This window comes from Eublepharis macularius, unplaced genomic scaffold, assembly GCF_028583425.1.
Source record: "Eublepharis macularius isolate TG4126 unplaced genomic scaffold, MPM_Emac_v1.0 Eublepharis_27, whole genome shotgun sequence".
NCBI lineage: Eukaryota > Metazoa > Chordata > Lepidosauria > Squamata > Eublepharidae > Eublepharis > Eublepharis macularius.
Genome location: NW_026559729.1, coordinates 75,341 through 96,874, shown reverse-complemented (window position 1 = coordinate 96,874; position 21,534 = coordinate 75,341). Strand labels below are relative to the sequence as shown.

The following is a 21,534-nucleotide window of genomic DNA, read 5'->3' as shown; positions in this document are numbered from 1 at the left end:
CAGTGAGGGAAGGACACTAACCACTGTACCACACTGCCTGTCTCTTATGCCATGAGCGGGAGAAGCCTTTTTGCAATGCTTCTTTTTCATGCTGAATGCTAGTAGAGCAGTGAGAGACAGTTTTAGTGTGCAGCTGCACACTGAAACTTATCTCACTGCTGCTCTAGCAATCTGTAAGAGAGGCAGCATTAATCAGTTATCCCTCCACTCGTGAGTATGCCTTTGGACGCACTCAGAACTTATTGCAGGCAAAACTTTGTGAAGAGGCAGGTTAGTGTCCAGGGAGACACTGAACACTCTCTCACTGCTCTATTAGCATTCTGCGCGAAAAAGAGCATTGCAAAAAGACTCATGGCATAACAGAGAGGCAGTGTAGTACAGTGGTTAGTGTCCTTCCCTCAGTTCAGCCACGGTGCAATTCTCTCCCCTCCCATAGTGGGTTTGGACATACTGAAAACTTACTGCAGGCAGGATTGTGGGAGGGACAGTGAGTGAAGGGCACTAACCACTGTACCACACTGCCTCTCTCTTATGCCATGAGCGGGAGAAGCCTTTTTGCAATGCTTCTTTTTCATGTTGAATGCTAGTAGAGCAGTGAGAGACAGTTTTAGTGTGCAGGGGCACACTGAAACTTATCTCACTGCTGCTCTAGCAATCTGTAAGAGAGGCAGCATTAATCAGTGTTCCCTCCACTCATGAATATGCCTTTTTACACACTGAGAACATATTGCAGGCAAAACTTTGTGAAGAGGCAGGTTAGTGTCCAGGGAGACACTGAACACTCTCTCACTGCTCTATTAGCATTCTGCGCGAAAAAGAGCATTGCAAAAAGACTCATGGCATAACAGAGAGGCAGTGTAGTACAGTGGTTAGTGTCCTTCCCTCAGTTCAGCCACGGTGCAATTCTCTCCCCTCCCATAGTGGGTTTGGACATACTGAAAACTTACTGCAGGCAGGATTGTGGGAGGGACAGTGAGTGAAGGGCACTAACCACTGTACCACACTGCCTCTCTCTTATGCCATGAGCGGGAGAAGCCTTTTTGCAATGCTTCTTTTTCATGCTGAATGCTAGTAGAGCAGTGAGAGACAGTTTTAGTGTGCAGGGGCACACTGAAACTTATCTCACTGCTGCTCTAGCAATCTGTAAGAGAGGCAGCATTAATCAGTGCTCCCTCCACTCATGAATATGCCTTTTTACACACTGAGAACATATTGCAGGCAAAACTTTGTGAAGAGGCAGGTTAGTGTCCAGGGAGACACTGAACACTCTCTCACTGCTCTATTAGCATTCTGCGCGAAAAAGAGCATTGCAAAAAGACTCATGGCATAACAGAGAGGCAGTGTAGTACAGTGGTTAGTGTCCTTCCCACAGTTCTGCCACGGTGCAATTCTCTCCACTCCCATAGTGGGTTTGGACATACTGAAAACTTACTGCAGGCAGGATTGTGGGAGGGACAGTGAGGGAAGGACACTAACCACTGTACCACACTGCCTCTCTCTTATGCCATGAGCCGGAGAAGCCTTTTTGCAATGCTTCTTTTTCATGCTGAATGCTAGTAGAGCCGTGAGAGACAGTTTTAGTGTGCAGGGGCACACTGAAACTTATCTCACTGCTGCTCTAGCAATCTGTAAGAGAGGCAGCATTAATCAGTGCTCCCTCCACTCATGAGTATGCCTTTGGACGCACTCAGAACATATTGCAGGCAAAACTTTGTGATGAGGCAGGTTAGTGTCCAGGGAGACACTGAACACTCTCTCACTGCTCTATTAGCATTCTGCGCGAAAAAGAGCATTGCAAAAAGACTCATGGCATAACAGAGAGGCAGTGTAGTACAGTGGTTAGTGTCCTTCCCTCAGTTCTGCCACGGTGCAATTCTCTCCCCTCCCATAATGGGTTTGGACATACTGAAAACTTACTGCAGGCAGGATTGTGGGAGGGACAGTGAGGGAAGGACACTAACTACTGTACCACACTGCCTCTCTCTTATGCCATGAGCCGGAGAAGCCTTTTTGCAATAATTCTTTTTCATGCTGAATGCTAGTAGAGCAGTGAGAGACATTTTTAGTGTGCAGGGGCACACTGAAACTTATCTCACTGCTGCTCTAGCAATCTGTAAGAGAGGCAGCATTAATCATTGCTCCCTCCACTCATGAGTATGCCTTTGGACGCACTGAGAACATATTGCAGGCAAAACTTTGTGAAGAGGCAGGTTAGTGTCCAGGGAGACACTGAACACTCTCTCACTGCTCTATTAGCATTCTGCGCGAAAAAGAGCATTGCAAAAAGACTCATGGCATAACAGAGAGGCAGTGTAGTACAGTGGTTAGTGTCCTTCCCTCAGTTCTGCCACGGTGCAATTCTCTCCCCTCCCATAGTGGGTTTGGACATACTGAAAACTTACTGCAGGCAGGATTGTGGGAGGGACAGTGAGGGAAGTGCACTAACCACTGTACCACACTGCCTCTCTCTTATGCCATGAGCGGGAAAAGCCTTTTTGCAATGCTTCTTTTTCATGCTGAATGCTAGTAGAGCAGTGAGAGACAGTTTTAGTGTGCAGGGGCACACTGAAACTTATCTCACTGCTGCTCTAGCAATCTGTAAGAGAGGCAGCATTAATCAGTGCTCCCTCCACTCATGAATATGCCTTTTTACACACTGAGAACATATTGCAGGCAAAACTTTGTGAAGAGGCAGGTTAGTGTCCAGGGAGACACTGAACACTCTCTTACTGCTCTATTAGCATTCTGCGCGAAAAAGAGCATTGCAAAAAGACTCATGGCATAACAGAGAGGCAGTGTAGTACAGTGGTTAGTGTCCTTCCCTCAGTTCTGCCACGGTGCAATTCTCTCCCCTCCCATAGTGGGTTTGGACATACTGAAAACTTACTGCAGGCAGGATTGTGGGAGGGACAGTGAGGGAAGGACACTAACCACTGTACCACACTGCCTGTCTCTTATGCCATGAGCGGGAGAAGCCTTTTTGCAATGCTTCTTTTTCATGCTGAATGCTAGTAGAGCCGTGAGAGACAGTTTTAGTGTGCAGGGGCACACTGAAACTTATCTCACTGCTGCTCTAGCAATCTGTAAGAGAGGCAGCATTAATCAATGCTCCCTCCACTCATGAGTATGCCTTTGGACACCCTCCGAACTGCTAGAACAGCAGTGAGTTAAGGTTCCTTGTTTCCTTGCAAACTAAAACTTTCTCTCCTAAAATCCTGCCTTCAGTATGTTTTTAGTGTGTGCACATCCCCTGTGTGTGTGGGGGGGGGGGATAAATGCAGCCTGGCAGGACTGAGGGAAGGACACTAACCACTGTACGACACTGACTCTCTGTTATGCCATGAGCAGGAAAATTCTTTTTGTAATGCTCTTTTTCATGCAGAACACTGAGAAAATTTTCAATGTGTCCTTGGACGCTAACCATTATATCAAGCTGCCTCCTCATTCAGCCATTAATGGAGGAAGAATTTCTTAGTGCTGCTTTTCTTCCAGAATGCTAGAACAGCAGAGAGTTTAAGTTCCCGTGTGTCCTTGCACACTAAAACTGTCCCTCCTACAATCCTGCCTGCAACAAGTTTGTAGTATGTCCAAAGCTCCTGTGTGTGTGTGGGGGGGGGGAGATTTGCAGCCTGGCAGAACTGAGGGAAGGACACTAACCACTGTACAACACTACCTTTCTGTTATGCCATGGGTGGAAAAGTTTTTTTGCATGCAGAATGCTAGTAGAACTGTGAGAGAATTTTCAACGTTTCCTTGGACAATAACCACTATACAACCCTGCCTCTTCATTAAGCCATGAGTGGAGGGAGAATTTATTAATGCAATAAGTTTTTATTATGTCCAAAGCCCCTGTGGGGGGGGGTGGCGATTTGCAGCCTGGCAGAACTGAGGAATGGGCACTAACTACTGTACCACACTGCCTCTCTGTCATGCCTTGAGTGGGAGAAGTCTTTTTGCAATGCTCTTTTTCATGCAGAATGCTAGTAGAGCAGTGAGAAAATGTTCAGTGTGTCCTATGACACTAACCACTATACCACCCTGCCTGTCCTCCATTGTCCCCGCCCCAACCTTGTCAGGTAGGTTAGGCTGAGATGGTGTGGCTGGCCCAGGAATTCCGCTTGGGAGTCCCAGATCCTAGCCTGACATGCTATTTAATGCCTCTTTGTAGTGTAAAGAAACATGATCAAAATGATGGACGTGACAGGGCTCCTTCAAAACATAGCAAATCTATTCCAGCATTCCCCCTTCCAGGGGAGGAAGGCACAGCACATACTCACACCCTCCACAGGCTTCTGAAAGTTTTTTCTAGGGTAAAATTGGGCTTGTCTAAAAATGCCAGCGATGATCTCTGGAAGTTGAGGGCAGCAGTTCCTTCAGTCTTTTGAAACAGGGCTGTGGCAAGAAGCTAAAGAGCTTTCCCAGCCCCGCACCGCACTAAACTGTCCCTTTAATTCCTGAAGCAGCAGCTGCACGTGGTTTGAGCTTTTCTCTCTCCCTGCTAGTTGGTGGGCTTAGCAGGCCCCGCCCACATCTGGAGGCAGTTTGGTTCCTCTCAGGCTCCGTAGGAGAGGAGAGGCGGGGCCTGGGCTTTCTCTGGGACGTTTGTCTCCCTGCCTTAGAGCCGTTTGCCTTTTGAATGCGGTTTGAATTGCTGGGCTACATGTGAGCCTGTCTGGAGGTAGGAGCTCAAGCACAGGGTGTGCAGGGGCAGGGCTGGAGAGGGCAGGGGTCACTTGGGACCAGGAAGAGGGGCAATGGCAGACGGATCAGTGCTGGCTCTGCAGGCTTGGGGCATCTGAAAACTCACCCCCTGGCATGGGAAGCTTTTCTCCTGCCTTTGCCTCTCTCTCATCTGGAGTGGCTACAACAGGATGGGCACTGCTCTCTCGGCAGGCTTTGGGCATCTGAAAGCTCAGCCTCCCCCTGGCATGAGAAGCCGCTCCTTACATTTCTCATAGTAAGAGGGAGAAAGGCATGTTAAGATCCTCATGCCTGCTTTCTCCTGCTCAGTTTCTCTTTTTGTGGGGCTTTACATTGTAATGTTTTCATAATCTAATACTAACTGTGTCCAATGGAGGGGGGGTGTCTCCTATTGCAGGCTGGTTTTTGCTGAAAATTGAAAAGGGGCTGATTTAAGTACATGTTCAGAGGTTGCCATGTGCACAGATTGTAATGGCTTTGTTTATTATATCTCCTAGCCACCCCCACCCCAGGTCCTTTTCCTTTGAAAAAACCTTTTGTTGTGCAGCCAAGATCTTTATTTCTGAACCAGAGGAAAATAGTGTTGGAAACCTATCATGCGGCATGGCATGGTGGCAACTCGCCTCCTTGCATTTTTCTCAGGAATGAATCTCTCCCTCCCTCCCTCCCTCCCTCCCTCTCTCTCGGCACCTCCCCATACCTCATACCGGCAGTTTCAAAGGTATTAATTTTGAAGCCAGAGACAGGCCCCCTGCAAAGAGTCTTTCGTTTTCTACACAACTCTATTCCTTTGCCTTCTTTTGTCTCCCCACTCTCACAGTCTCAGATGCCATTTCTACATGTACCTTTTTAAGCAGATTGTCCCATTTCGCTTACATTGGCAGAGAATCTATAGGAGGATATGACTCTGTCTTTAAAGGTCCTGCTTATTTTAAAATAAGCTTTACACTTGAGATCATTCCGAAGGCATTGGGGGAACATGTGAATATCACATGGGGTCACAATATTTAATAGTAAAGTGGCCGAGCCATGCGGGTAGCTTTGAGATCAGCCTGTGACTGTCCTCATGCACAGTCAACTCCTCATGCACAGTCAACTAGCCTGCAGTCCTTGTACAGCAATCCTTATAGCTTTATTTCATTTATACCCTGCCTTCCTCCCCAAGGTGTTCTCGTTGACTCTTGTTTTATCCTCACAGCAACCCTGTGAGGCAGGTTAAGCTGAGAGTGTGCCAGGCCCAAAGTCATTCAGAAAGCTTCCATGGTAGAGAGAAGATTCAAACTTGGGTCTCTCAGATCCTGTAAACGCTCTACCCCACTGGGTCTCCCGTTCTCCTGGCTTTCCACAAACTGTACGAAAGTGAATTATCTAGGAGGAGGGTTTTTCTGTGGCTATGAAGGCTGTAATGTACCCAAACGGTTCTGAGAGATACTTTGGAAAAAGGATAGGGACCGTAGACTAAAGTGCTATCCCTTGCTCTCTCTCAGAGTTGAATGGGTGTTATAAGGGATGACAGGGAAAGCAAGGAAGCCGGGAGGCATAGAAAAGAATGTCTGTTCCTTCCCTTTTTAGTTTTAAGGTCATTTCTAGAGCCTTGGTGCTACTAAGGTCCAGTCTTTACTCTCAATCCCTCCACCCTCGAGTGAGGTCAAGATCTGGGCGGGACAGGCCATTTGTCTCCTATTTCCACCTCCTCCCCAGTTTCTCTTGCTAGATAATTGAAAGGATGCTGGAGTTACTCAGTCTCTCAAGAACAGGCCTTTCTCCGTGAAATACAGATGATGTTCTTCTTTCTGTTTCCACTTTTTTGCTTGGAAGTGAACTTTGAAACTGTCTACTGCCACATAAATATTTTCATTTTAAAACTTCCAGATGGATCAGAAGAAAGAAGCTCTTGCTGTACAAGAAAAGCCTGACCTTGAAAAGAAGAGAAGAGAAGGGAAGCGGAAGCCTTGCTTCAAAGCATGGCTTTAACTCCTGCTGCTCCTACGGGTAAGAATTACAATGAACACATATCCCATAAACGTCCCTCACCCATGCACAAGTGAACCTTGAAAGTTGGGTTGTTAATTCATGCTTATTTGATATTTGTTCATAATTGATTCAACTTATCCAGCATAACTTTTCAGAATGTACTTCTAAGTTGTGCTTTAAATTTGCAGTAGATGAAATGCAGATTGTACCGTTGATCTGTAATGTTTGTTTTATTTGAGTTATCGTGTGCTCGTTTTCATGCAGAATGCTCGTAGAACAGGGAGAAAATTTTCAGTGTATCCTTGGACACTAAGCACTATAACCACTAGCCAGTTTACGACACTGCCTCTCTGTTATGCCATGAGCAGGAGAAGCCTTTTTGCAATGCTCTTTTTCATGCAGAATGCTAGTAGAGCAGTGAGAGCATGTTCAGTGTGTCCTTGGACACTATCCGTTATACCACCCAGCCTCTTCATTAAGCCATGAGTGGAGGGACCGTTTGTTAATGCTGCTTTTTTTGAATGGTCATAGATGCAGTTAGCCGTGTTAGTCTGTGGTGGCAAAATCAAAAAGAGTCCAGTAGCACCTTTAAGACTAATCAATTTTATTGTGGCATAAGCTACAATATACCTGACACCTGACGAAGAAAACTTGATATTCGAAAGCTTATGCTACAATAAAATTGGTTAGTCTTAAAGGTGCTACTGGACTCTTTTTGATTTTGCTTTTCTTGAAGAATGCCTGAACAGCATTGAGAAGTTCCCATGTGTCTTTACACACCAAAACTGTCCCTCCTACAATCCTGCCTGTAATTTTGTGTGTGTGTGGGGGGGGGAGACTGGCAGCCTTGCAGAAATGAGGGAAGGACAGTAACCACTTGCAACACTGCCTCTCTGTTATGCCGTGAGTGGGGAAAGACTTTTTGCAGCACTCTTTTTCATGCAGAATCCTAGGACAACAGTGAGATAGTTTTCAGTGTGTACTTGGACACTAACCACTGTACCATCCTGCCCCTTCATTAATCTATGACTGGAGGGAGCATTTAATTATGCTTCTCTTGGAGAATTCTAGAGCAACAGTGAGTTAAGTTTCAGTTTGTCTTTGGACACTAACCATTATACCACCTGGACTTTTCATTAAGCCATGAGTGGAGGGAGCGTTTATTGATGCTGCTTTTCTTACTGAATGCTAGAACATCAGTGAGTTAAGTTTCCGTGTGTCCTTGCACGCTAAAACTGTCCCTCCTACAATCCTGCCTGCAATAAGTTTTTAGTGCATCCACTTCCCCTATTGGTGGTGGTGGGGGGAGATTTGTAGCCTGGCAGTACTGAGGGAAGGGCACTAACCACTGTACCACACTGCCTCTCTGTTATGCCATGAGTGGGAGAAGCCTTTTTGCAATGCTTCTTTTTCAAGCAGAATGCTGGTAGAGCAGTGAGAATATGTTCAGTGTGTCCTTGGGCACTAACCACTATACCGCCCTGCCTCTTCTTTAAGCCATGAGTGGAGGGAGGATTTATTAATGCTGCTTTTCTTGCAGATTGCTAGAGCAGCAGCGAGTTAACTTTAAGTTCACCGACGTTCAAGATCTTTTTCCACCTGCAGCACCTCTAGTGTCATCTATCTCCTGATATGTGACTGCGACCAATTTTATGTTGGCTGCACCACATGCCCCCTGCGATTACGCATCCAGGAACATACCTCTAGATGTAGAGCTCAGAATATGGCATAACAGGGGCAGTGTGGCTCATTGGTTAGTGTCCTTTCCTCAGTTCTGCAAGGGTGTGAATCTCTGCGGCCCCACACAGGGGCTTTGGACATGCTGAAAACTTACTGCAGGCAGGATTGTGGGAGGGACAGTGAGGGAAGGACACTAACCACTGTACCACACTGCCTGTCTCTTATGCCATGAGCGGGAGAAGCCTTTTTGCAATGCTTCTTTTTCATGCTGAATGCTAGTAGAGCAGTGAGAGACAGTTTTAGTGTGCAGGGGCACACTGAAACTTATCTCACTGCTGCTCTAGCAATCTGTAAGAGAGGCAGCATTAATCAGTGCTCCCTCCACTCATGAGTATGCCTTTGGACACCCTCCGAACTTATTGCAGGCCCAACTTTGTGAAGAGGCAGGGTGGTATATTGGTTAGTGTCCAAGGAGACACTGAACACTCTCTCACTGCTCTACTAGCATTCTGCATTAGTGTCTGTCCTGGGACACTAATATACCACACTTCTTCTTCATGCAGCCATGAGTGGAGGGAGCATTTACTAATGCTGCTTTTCTTCATCCCCTACTGGATGGGTAATTGCAGCCTGGCAGGACTGAGGAAGGACACCAACCACTGTACTACACTGCCTCTCTGTCATGCTATGAGCAGGAGAAGTCTATTTGGAAAGCTTTTTCATTAAGAATGCTAGTAGAAAAGTGAGAAATTTTGAAAGTGTCCTTGAACACCAACCATTATACCACCCTGCCTCTTCATTAAGCCATAAATGGAGGAAGCATTTATTAGTGTTGCTTTTCTTGCAGAATGTTAGAGCAGCAGTGAGTTAAGGTTCTGTGTGTTCTTGCGCACTAAAACTGTCCCTCCTACAATCCTGCCTGCAACAAGTTCTGAGTATATTCAAAGCCACTGTGTGTGGGGGGGGCGGGCAGAGATTTACACCCTTGCAGAACTGAGGGAAGGACACTAACCAATGTAGCGCACTGGCTCTCTGTTATGCTATGCGTGGAAGAAGCCCTTTTGCAATGCTTCCTTTTCATGCAGAATGCTAGTAGAACAGTGAGAATTTTCAGCGTGTCCTTGGGCACTAACCACTAGACCACCCTGCCTCGTCTTTAAGCCATGAGTGGAGGGAGCATTTATAAATGCTGCTTTTCTTTCAGAATGCTAGAGCAGCAGTGAGTTAAGGTTCCTTGTGTCCTTGCAAACTAAAACTTTCCCCCCTAAAATCCTGCCTTCAGTATGTTTTTAGTGTGTGCAAATCCCCTATGTGTGTGTGGGGGGGGGATAATTGCAGCCTGGCAGGACTGAGGGAAGGACACTAACCACTGTAGCACAGTGCCTCTCTGTTACACCACGCGTGGGGGAAGCCCTTTTGCAGTGATCTTTTTCATGCTGAATGCTAGTAGAGCAGTGAGAAAATTTTGAATGCGTCTTTGGACGCTAACCATTATACAAACCTGCCTCCTCATTAAGCCATGAGTGGAGGGAGCGTTTATTGATGCTGCTTTTCTTCCAGAATGCTAGAACAGCAGAGAGTTAAGTTCCCGTGTGTCCTTGCACACTAAAACTGTCCCTCCTACAATCCTGCCTGCAACAAGTTTGTAGTATGTCCACTTCCCCTATTGGTGGTGGTGGGGGGCGATTTGTAGCCTGGCAGTACTGAGGGAAGGACACTAACCACTGTACCACACTGCCTCTCTGTTATGCCATGAGTGGGAGAAGCCTTTGTGCAATGTTCTTTTTCAAGCAGAATGCTGGTAGAACAGTGAGAATTTTCAGTGTGTCCTTGGACACTAACCACTATACCGCCCTGCCTCTTCTTTAAGCCATGAGTGGAGGGAGCATTTATAAATGCTGCTTTTTTGGCAGATTGTTAGAGCAGCAGTGAGTAAAGTTTAAGTTCACCGATGTTCTAGAATTCTGCAAGAAAAGCAGCATTAATAAATGCTCCCTCCACTCAGGGCTCCATGAAGAGGCAGTGTGGTATAGTGGTTAGTGTCCAAGGTGACACTGAACATTTTCTCACTGCTCTACTAGCATTCTGCATGAAAAAGAGCATCGCAAAAAGGCTTTTCGCGCTCAGGGCATAACAGAGAGGCAGTGTAGTACAGTGGTTAGTGTCCTTCCCTCAGTTCTGCCACGGTGCAATTCTCTCCCCCTCCATAGGGGCTTTGGAGATACTCACTGCAGCTCTAGCATTCTGCAAGCAAAGTAGTATTAATAAATGCTCACTCTACTGATGGCTTGGTGAAGAGGCAGGGTGGTATAATGGTTAGTGTCCAAGGACAGAGTGAAAATTTTCTCACTCCTCTACTAGCTTTCTGCATGAAAAAGAACATTGCAAAAAGGCTTCTCCTGCTCATAGTATAACAGGGGCAGTGTGGTTCATTGGTTAGTGTCCTTTCCTCAGTTCTGCAAGGGTGTGAATCTCTACGGCCCCACACAGGGGCTTTGGACATACTGAAAACTTACTGCAGGCAGGATTGTAGGAGGGACAGTGAGGGAAGGACACTAACCACTGTACCACACTGCCTCTCTCTCATGCCATGAGCGGGAGAAGCCTTTTTGCAATGCTTCTTTTTCATGCTGAATGCTAGTAGAGCCGTGAGAGACAGTTTTAGTGTGCAGGGGCACACTGAAACTTATCTCACTGCTGCTCTAGCAATCTGTAAGAGAGGCAGCATTAATTAATGCTCCCTCCACTCATGAGTATGCCTTTGGACACCCTCCGAACTTATTGCAGGCAAAACTTTGTGAAAAGGCAGGGTGGTATATTGGTTAGTGTCCAAGGAGACACTGAACACTCTCTCACTGCTCTACTAGCATTCTGCATTAGTGTCTGTCCTGGGACACTAATATACCACACTTCTTCTTCACGCAGGCATGAGTGGAGGGAGCATTTACTAATGCTGCTTTTCTTCATCCCCTACTGGATGGGTAATTGCAGCCTGGCAGGACTGAGGAAGGACACTAACCACTGTACTACACTGCCTCTCTGTCATGCTATGAGCAGGAGAAGTCTATTTGGAAAGCTTTTTCATTAAGAATGCTAGTAGAGGGGGGCGTGGCGTCGCTGACTCCGGGATGGACGCGTGCTGAAAGATCTCCGCTCCTCCCAGCCCCCAATTCTCCATATAAAGCTACACAACATTACTTTTGATTGCTATATTATGAAAAATAACAACGCTAAGAAGAGAAAGAACATAGTGAAAGCAGCTAAAAACTTACAGCCGCTTTTTTCGGCGCCTAAGGAGAGAATGCAGAGCGAGGAAGTAAAAATGGAGAGATCCAAAATGGCGGACGGACTACCTTCTCATGCGAGCGAAAAGGTACACAATGCTAATATAACCCTAGATCCTCAGCTCAATAAACTAAAGAATGAAATCCTAGAACAAATCGCTAAACTGATTGCCCCACTAACGGCACAACTGGCTGAAATAAAAGTGGACTTGCAAGCAACAAGTCTAAAAGCAGATAAAGCTTTAGATGCAAGTTCCTCGACACAGAGAGAAGTGAGCTTACTGCGTGAGGCTTTTGAAAACCAGCAAGAAAGACTGATTAACCTAGAAGTTAATATGAGACAGAATCACTTGAAGCTGAGGGGAATTGATGAACTTTTGTTACCAAAGGAAGATTTAATACCTGTAATCTCAAGATGGCTTGTAAAGCATCTGGAACTAGAAGAAGGGGTAAACACCCTAATTACAAAAGCCTACCGAATCGGAACTCCTAAGCAATATAAGAACAGACCTGTGCCAAGAGACATAATCATAGAGATACCTGATCAAAAAATAAAGATGAAAATAATTGAAACAGCTAAAATATCAGGCTCAATATTGTTCAATGGAACCCCAGTGCAAATATATACTGATTTACCGAGAGGAGCATTATTAATAAGGAAAGAACTGAAACCTATCACAGACGCGCTGAGGAAAGCTAACATCAGATATAAGTGGATAAATCATGTCAAGATATTAGTGATTTTGAACGGGAAACATCATGTTGCTACGAACTTAAGGAATGGAACAGAACTCTTGAATAACATCGGCGTGGAGATACCCATGGAGACAAGCAAGCAAAATCAGAAGAGAAAATCGACGGACATGTTTTCTCCACAGAAGGGAAGTAAGATCCCGATAAGAAATGCCTAGCAGTCCTTGGAGGACAAGAACTTTTAATTGAATTAATCAGCTATTGTTGTGTCTTATATATTATAATTAAGACAAATGGAGATTGGGGGTGGGGGGGGAGAGGGAGGGCTTCAACACAGCTCCGTGGTATTAGAACTTTTCATTTGGAAAATTACTTTCCAAAACTGTGGCGTGCAGTCAACGACCCAGTTTGAAAGTTCTACGAAATAGCTGGTAGCATGTAACTTGATTGTTAAAAGGTTATTGAGTTAAGAGAGTTTATAAAGATATTTGATATCCTAGGGGTAAAGGGAGGGGAGGGTGGGGGAGATTTAGGGATTTAAGCTTATTAATAACACAAATCTCAAGAACTAGGGGAAGGAAGGGAAAGGTTGTATAGTTTAGTATAGTACAGGAGGTAACAAGTTTATAAGGAAGCTCACAAAATTCATATATTTACTTAATTATATCTTTAAAAAAAATAAAATTAATAAAAAAAAATTAAAAAAAATATTAAAATAGGGAAAACCATAAGGAAAAACTTCAGAAAAACAAAACAAAACAAATAAACAAAAAAAAATACCCATAGTTAGGATATAGGGATTAGTTATGTGTTTGTGAAAGAAGAGAGTGGAATTAAAATAGAGTGCTAAATTGTATGTCTTTTACTGTTTGATATTATTGTAGTAGATTGGTACTTGTGTTATATAAGAGAAGCAGTATTATATATACCAAATCATGGCTTCTAAATTTAAAATGACCACTCTAAATGTAAGAGGTTTGGGAAATCCTATAAAGCGGAGAAGAGTTATTTCATTGTTGGCCAAAACTAAATCTCAGGTAATTTTTCTACAGGAAACTCATGCTAAAAATAATGATACAGATATTTTAAAGGCAAGCTGGATTCATTCACAATACTATGCAGCAGGTAACTCCAAATCGAGGGGGGTGGCAATACTATTTACAAAGGATCTTCTATTTCAACATAAAAAAACCCTCAAAGATCCTAAAGGAAGATTCATCTTTGTTAAAGGTTTAATTCAAGAACAAATCTACACCTTCGCATCCATTTATGCCCCTAATAATCAACAATTAAATTTCATTGAAGAAACACTAGGAAAACTGGAGAAATTTCAGGAAGGTCATCTCATAGTAGGGGGGGACCTAAACTACATAATGGATTACAAATGGGACAGATCACACTTTGAGAAAAGAACCACTCAAAAAGATAGAAAGACAAAGTTGCCACCCATCTTACAAAGACACAACCTTATTGACATATGGAGACATCTACATGTAGGGGAAAAGGATTATACTTATTACTCTCAAAGGCACAACTCATATACTAGGATTGACTTTATTTTAGTCTCTGATTCAATGCTTGAGCAAGCGATTGATTCCCAAATAGGATCGTGTCTAATCTCTGATCACTCTTGGGTCAATGTTTTAATAGCTTCAGAAATACCAAAACAGTGCTCCAAACAATGGTGTTTACCGAAACATTTACTTTATAATCACCAAGCAGCTAAAGAAATAGAAAGAATCCTAGAAAGAGCCATAGCTGATAATAACTCTGAAGAAATAAAGGCTAATATACTCTGGGATACGATTAAGACAGTATCAAGAGGACATATTATAGCGCTTTCAGCGAATATAAACAAAGAAAAATTAAAATATAGACAGGATTTAGCAGAATCCATTAAAAGTTTGGAGGAAGAACATAAAATGACAGGGAGCAAAAAAACGTACCAAACATTAACTGCCCAACGTAAAATTTTAGAAACGCTTGACAGTAACAGTGTACATAGAAGTTTAATTAAGTCTAAGCAAAGATATTGGTTTAATACCCCAAAAGCCCTAAGAACTCTATCGAATAAAATAAAACAAAAAAATTTGAAAAATAACATTCACCTACTCCAAGACGAAAACAAAGTAAATCGCCATGATTCCAAATCAATTTTGCAAGTATTTAGAGAATTTTACACGAATTTGTATTCATCAATAAACCCCAAACAAACTAAGATTATGGATTTTCTACACTCACTTAAAAATGTAAAGAAATTGGAAGAGAACCATAGATTAATTTTAGAAAAACCTATCTCCTTACAGGAAACCCTAGAAGCAATTAAGTTAGCCAGAAATAACAAAGCCACGGGACCTGATGGATACCCATCAGAGTTCTATAAAAAATATGCTACATTGCTAGCTCAATATCTAACTAATACTTGCAATTTAGTTTTGGATGAATGTAAATTACCCCCTACCTGGAATATGGCCGATATAGTAGTTATACATAAACAAGGAAAAGACCCAACAAAAGCTGATTCATATAGACCAATATCACTTCTCAATCATGATTATAAATTATTTACATCTATATTGGTCCGACGTTTAAACTCATTCATAAGCAATTATATCCATAATAATCAGGCAGGTTTTATACCCAAAAGAGAAATTACAGACAATATTTATAAAACTTTAAATTTGATTGAGTATTGCAAAAATAACAGGACTGAAGCATTGTTTCTTTCTTTAGATATCCAAAAAGCATTTGATTCGGTTGAGAAAAAATACTTATGTAGCACCCTTCAATTTCTAGGCTTTGGTGAGAAATTCCTAAACACTATTGGAGCAATATATTCGCAACCTACAGCTAATATTAGACTTAATGGTCTACATTCAGAAAAAATTGTAATTAATAGAGGCACTAGACAGGGCTGTCCGCTATCTCCCATGCTCTTTGCTATAGCTTTGGAACTCTTCGCAGTAGCTTTAAGGGAAAATGAAAATATACTTGGAATCCCTATTAAAGATAGTTCCTTTAAAATCTCACTTTTCGCTGATGACATGCTAATTTATTTAACTAACCCAACAACCTCAATGACATATCTCCACCCCTTGTTAACTGAATTTGGTGCTATATCTGGCCTGATTGTTAATCAATCAAAATCACAAATCCTTCCTATCAATCTCTCTAAAAGTACTGAAAACATAATTTGTAAACAGTATAAATATCAATGGGCCTCAAATCATTTAACTTACCTCGGCATTAATATTACTTCCAAATTAAACGACCTTATCAAATTGAATCACCAAAGAATAGCTAACCAAATTAAAGCAGAAATCGTCAATTGGAATAAACTAAAACTTAGCTGGTTCGATAGATTTCATCTAATAAAATCATTTATATTACCTAAGTTTCTTTTCGTTTTCAGAGCAATCCCAATAACAATTCCCATAACGCTAATTACTCAATGGCAAACAATGATCAATAGTTTCTTATGGCAAAACAAACACCCAAGAATTTCTTATTCCACATTGAGACGAAAATCTAGAGACGGAGGTTTTAATTACCCAGATCTCAATTTATACCAAGCAGCAATTAGACTTCTAAACTTACTCCAACTCATCTCTGTGGAAACTACAGCAGAATGGATTACCCTTTTCAATACTCAATTGGACAAATCCTCCTTCAATGATTTAATATGGAACAAACAAATAAATAGACCCAAAAGCATTAACAAAAATACGTTTTTATTAGCAATTTTGCAGACATGGGACAAATTTAAAGCTAAACTTATTCCAGAAAAATCCAGATTCTCCTCATTTGTTAGTCTTGGTTCCCTCCAGGTCAAGAATCAGATTTCATAAATATATTTCAACAGGCTAAGATGACAAGATTAATTGATATAGCTACAAATTCAGGCCTGATGGAGAAATCAGAAATAGAAGACAAATTAATGCAAAAACTGTTATGGTTTAGATACTTACAGATTAAAAATATGATGGAACAAATAGGCATAAAATCAATAATGAAAACTCCCCTGACGGAATTTGAAATGATAATACGATCTTATACAGTTCAAAAAAAAGGAATGATCTCCATACTTTACACTACATTACTGAACACACTGAACAAAAAGCAAATTCTTTGCCAATCCAGCTGGGCCAAAGATTGTAATATAGATCAATCTCTTGAGACATGGAATAAGATTTGGACTTCAACTATATTTAGATCAAACGTTACCCTAACTAAGCTGCAAACATTTAAGATTATTCACAGGTGGTATTTTACGCCTAAGAGACTATCCTATATATATCCATCAGCTTCCCCAAAATGCTGGAAAAACTGTGGAGAGACGGGCACGTTTGCCCATTGTTGGTGGGGCTGCCCTTTTATTAAAAGCTATTGGGAGAAAGTGACTGAATCAATCAGAACAATTACAGGATATGAAGTCCCTTTGGATCCCAAAATCATTTTTTTAGATCAATGGGATGACTTAGCTATACCTATGATTAGAAAAGAATTGTTTGCAACCCTTTTCGTAGTAGCAAAGAATGAGATAGCGTTGGTCTGGAAGAAAGATCATGCACCCTCTGTAGATTCATGGCTTGAAAAAGTGTGGAATCACTTCATAATGGAAAAAACCCATAATGACCTTTACATAGCTGAACAGTTTCCTGTGAATTCCAAGTTCATGGAAAAATGGCTTCCATTCTTTGAATATGTTGATAAAAATAATATCCAGCCTAGATCAAAAATACTTCAATTACTCTCTCTAGAACCTTTACATTATAGCTTATATGTTTTGTTGAACTATATAGCTCTTAACTGTATGTACTTAACTCCCTCCTGTATCACAATAGTTCTGTACTGGTTAATGTTTTGATTTATATGTGTACGTTTGTATGTTGTAATGGTTTATCTGCAATAAAAGTTTAAAAAATCAAAAAAAAAAAAAGAATGCTAGTAGAAAAGTGAGAAATTTTGAAAGTGTCCTTGAACACCAACCATTATACCACCCTGCCTCTTCATTAAGCCATAAATGGAGGAAGCATTTATTAGTGTTGCTTTTCTTGCAGAATGTTAGAGCAGCAGTGAGTTAAGGTTCTGTGTGTTCTTGCGCACTAAAACTGTCCCTCCTACAATCCTGCCTGCAACAAGTTCTGAGTATATTCAAAGCCACTGTGTGTGGGGGGGCGGGCAGAGATTTACACCCTTGCAGAACTGAGGGAAGGACACTAACCAATGTAGCGCACTGGCTCTCTGTTATGCTATGCGTGGAAGAAGCCCTTTTGCAATGCTTCCTTTTCATGCAGAATGCTAGTAGAACAGTGAGAATTTTCAGCGTGTCCTTGGGCACTAACCACTAGACCACCCTGCCTCGTCTTTAAGCCATGAGTGGAGGGAGCATTTATAAATGCTGCTTTTCTTTCAGAATGCTAGAGCAGCAGTGAGTTAAGGTTCCTTGTGTCCTTGCAAACTAAAACTTTCCCCCCTAAAATCCTGCCTTCAGTATGTTTTTAGTGTGTGCAAATCCCCTATGTGTGTGGGGGGGGGATAATTGCAGCCTGGCAGGACTGAGGGAAGGACACTAACCACTGTACTACACTGCCTCTCTGTTATGCCATGAGCAGGAAAATTCTTTTTGTAATGCTCTTTTTCATGCAGAACACTGAGAATATTTTCAATGTGTCCTTGGACGCTAACCATTATATCAAGCTGCCTCCTCATTCAGCCATTAATGGAGGAAGAATTTCTTAGTGCTGCTTTTCTTCCAGAATGCTAGAACAGCAGAGAGTTTAAGTTTCAGTGTGTCCTTGCACACTAAAACTGTCCCTCCTACAATCCTGCCTGCAACAAGTTTTTAGTATGTCCAAAGCTCCTGTGTGTGTGTGGGGGGGGGAAGATTTGCAGCCTGGCAGAACTGAGGGAAAGACACTAACAACTGTACAACACTACCTTGCTGTTATGCCATGGGTGGAAATTGTCCCCACACCAACCTTGTCAGGTAGGTTAGGTTTTCGCGAATCACAGTTCTCGTCAGATGCATCTAACATGGCTGGATCTATTTTTACTCAGGAGAGAGATTGAAACTATCTGCTGCCACATAAATATTTTCATTTTAAAACTTGCAGATGGATCAGAGGAAAGAAGCTCTTGCTGTACAAGAAAAGCCTGACCTTGAAAAGAAGAGAAGGGAAGCAGAAGCCTTGCTTCAAAGCATGGCTTTAACTCCTGCTGCTCCTATGGGTAAGAATAACAATACACACACATCCCGTAGATGTCCCTCCCCCGTGCACAAGTGTACCTTGAAAGTTCATGCTTGTATTTGTTATTTGTTCATAATTGCTGCAACTTATCCCACATAACTTTTCAGAATGTACTGCTATGTTGGAGTTTAAATTTGCAATAGATTAATAACAGATTGTGCAGTTGATGCATAATGTTTGTTTTATTTGAGTTATCATCTGGTCAGTGTTTAAAGGTTTATCTATGGAAAACTTCATGCACTTCAGTATTACATGTGTTAAGCAAATAAAAGCAGGAATCTTTAAGGTAAAATTGCAAGAGAATCTCATGGTTAGCAGCTAACTGTTGCCATTCTTTTTCTTTACTAAGCGTCTTCTAGACAAGTAATTGAATACCTTAAAAGGGTAATCGAGCAGATGTAACCTAGACGTAGGAACGCTTCAGTTCTTCCTGAACTGAAAATATATTTTAGCTGAAATTTAGACATTAATGTTCTGTATGCTATAAGGCATCGAAGGTAATATTTCCAAAACACCTGGAGTAACTTTTGCATTGACATACAGTTAAGCTCCTGAAAATTCAGACTGTTTCTTGCCAAGGCCTATAGCCAGCCTTATTTTTAAAGGGGGAGTCGCCCAAGAGGGGCATCACAGAATTGTGAGTGACTCCCTAAAGGCTTGTTTCAGGTGGATGGATACCTGCGTTGGTCTGTAGCAGAAGAGCAAGATGTGGGAACTTGTGAGTCTTTTTCTGATTTTTCAGGCTTGGCCAACTTTTTAACTACCCAAAATAAAGGTGTGCCTTAAAGTGGACAACGAAAAAGACAACTTACTTTACTGCTTTAAGAAAATAATAATACCAGACAGAGGGTACCATAATTAGAAGACTGGTGAAGAGTAAACAGCATAAAGAGAATTCAACAGTTACATCTTTTACTAAAAATAAAGCTGAATTGTTCTTGATCATGAGATCCTTTATTGGCATGTAAAAAAATTTAAATACAGAGACTCCATACAAAATGAAACTAAAATACAGATAAGAGCAGGGCAACAGTGCAGCAAAAGCAGTGCAGAATATCACTTGTCTGGGCGTATAGCCATGGCACTGTAGAGGAACTTAGGTACCATTTCCGTTATTTTCCCATCTGGATTATCAAGCAGGAACCGAATATTAAAATCATCAGAAAACTCTGAAAGTTGCGCTAATAAAGGATGTAGAAGATCCCGGTGTAGGATCTTCTGATTGAACATGAGAAAGGCTTCTGTTTTTCTCAGAAGCTTGCACACAATGTGGTATCTTTTTTAGTTATAAAAAGATAAATACGAAACACTCTTTGGTGTTTGATCGCGATCCTGGTCTAGTATAGGTATAAGCAAGTTTTGTTTTCTTTCCTTGAAACTTCTCTGACAGGATCCTGCAGGTGAGAAGAGGACTGTGTACGGCAGTGCATCTTCTTTGTGTCACCAGCTTGTTTGACACCAGAGCGTGTGGCATTTGAAGTCTGAACTCAGCTACCCCCTGGAAACCGTGCCGTGAGATGTTTTCCACTCACCCCAATCCATTTTTTCAGCTACAGGAGGGTTGAAAGGACGCACGTTATGTAGTCCTTTTCATTGTTTCCAAGCCTACCAATTCTCGATACACTTCACTAAATTTTGCATTGGGCACCATTTCCAAGGAGCAAGGCAGCATGTAGACACTGTAAAGAAATAAAATGTTTCGTAGAGTGCCAGTGTAGTGTGGTGCTCAGAATATTGAGGAAGGCCCTGTGAAAGCAGGCTTAAATTTCTGCCCTGGCTGGCCTTGGACTCTCTCAGCCTAACCTTCCTCACAGGGATGTTTAGGTGACTAAAATATATTGTGCTTCCCTGCATTCCTTGGCCTTATGCTCACATATCAGTACATTTATGTAGTACTCTATGTTTAATTACAATTCTCAGAAACCCAAAATTTCTGTGACGCCCTGACATCTACAACCTGACAAAGACTTCTGTTTTGTTTTTAAGAAATATAATAAATCATAGAGTGCCAGTGTAGTGCAGTGGTCAGAATACTGAGGAAGAATCTGGGAAAACAGGCTTAAATTCCTGCTCTGCCCTGGCTGATCTTGGACAGATCCCACTCTCTCGGCCTAACTTACCTCACAGGAATGATGTGATGATAAAAATATACTGTACTTCCCTGCATTTCCTGGCCTTACGCTAACATGTTTGTACATACGTGGTGCTCTTGTCATGTTGCTGTTCTCTGTTTTTTGTAAAATCTGTTCAATTGAATTCTAAGAATCAGCTTTCCTCTTTAAAGAGTGAGCTGGCCTTGACACGAAATGTGAACGAGTATGGAACGAGTATGTGAACAAGTCTCGCTACTGGCCTCAAACCCAGACTTTGCACGCTGGGTTTATAGTGGTCTTTCAGAGCACTAATTGAGTGATGTTGGCCTTTAAAACCAGGTTTCTCCTTGAGAAACAAGCATGTCTTGATAACGGTCAGCGGGATTGATTTGATGAAGAAAGCGCTTATTAAACGCTAAACATTTTGGCTTTAACTTAATCTCTTTCTCCACATAGAAACCACATCTGAGGGTGTGATATGCTCCAGAGCGACAGCAGCCTCGTCGTGTGATGCAGATTAGTCCAAGGCTTCACTTTATGCTTTCCACCGGCACAACATCTCCCGAGTGAAACAGGCGCAAGTAGCGTATAATGTGGATGGTGATCCTTCAGGCATTTCATCCTTGTCATTAGGACATCGAGCTCTAGTTACAGGGAGAAATTTAATGATGTTACTGTGCCACCGCAAATAAAACATACTCTCTATTGACACTCATGCTTCCTGTGTCCTTGACAGCAATGTCATGTGCAGAGATTGAGGAACACGCCACTTCTTTACCTCCTGGAAGGAAACTCTTCAGATCTTTTCTCTTCCTGTGGTAAAGAAGCACCAGCGCAAGAGAACGTATCCTATGGTGA

The 21,534-nt window shown here is 42.3% G+C and overlaps 1 long non-coding RNA gene across 2 annotated transcripts in view; it reads left to right on the top strand.

The window, feature by feature from the left end:
* The window catches only part of LOC129346868 (uncharacterized), a 32,544-nt gene extending 11,231 nt beyond the window's left edge, over positions 1 to 21,313 (top strand). Inside the window, exons 1-4 of one of the 2 annotated variants that reach the window (XR_008599013.1) lie at positions 4,597 to 4,678; positions 6,574 to 6,693; positions 18,449 to 18,563; positions 19,974 to 21,313. This is a non-coding gene — a long non-coding RNA (uncharacterized LOC129346868). Of the gene's footprint in view, positions 1 to 4,596; positions 4,679 to 6,573; positions 6,694 to 18,448; positions 18,564 to 19,973 lie in introns of those variants that run through there. The other variant, XR_008599014.1, reaches the window with a different exon arrangement.
* Positions 21,314 to 21,534: the final 221 nt, after the last annotated feature.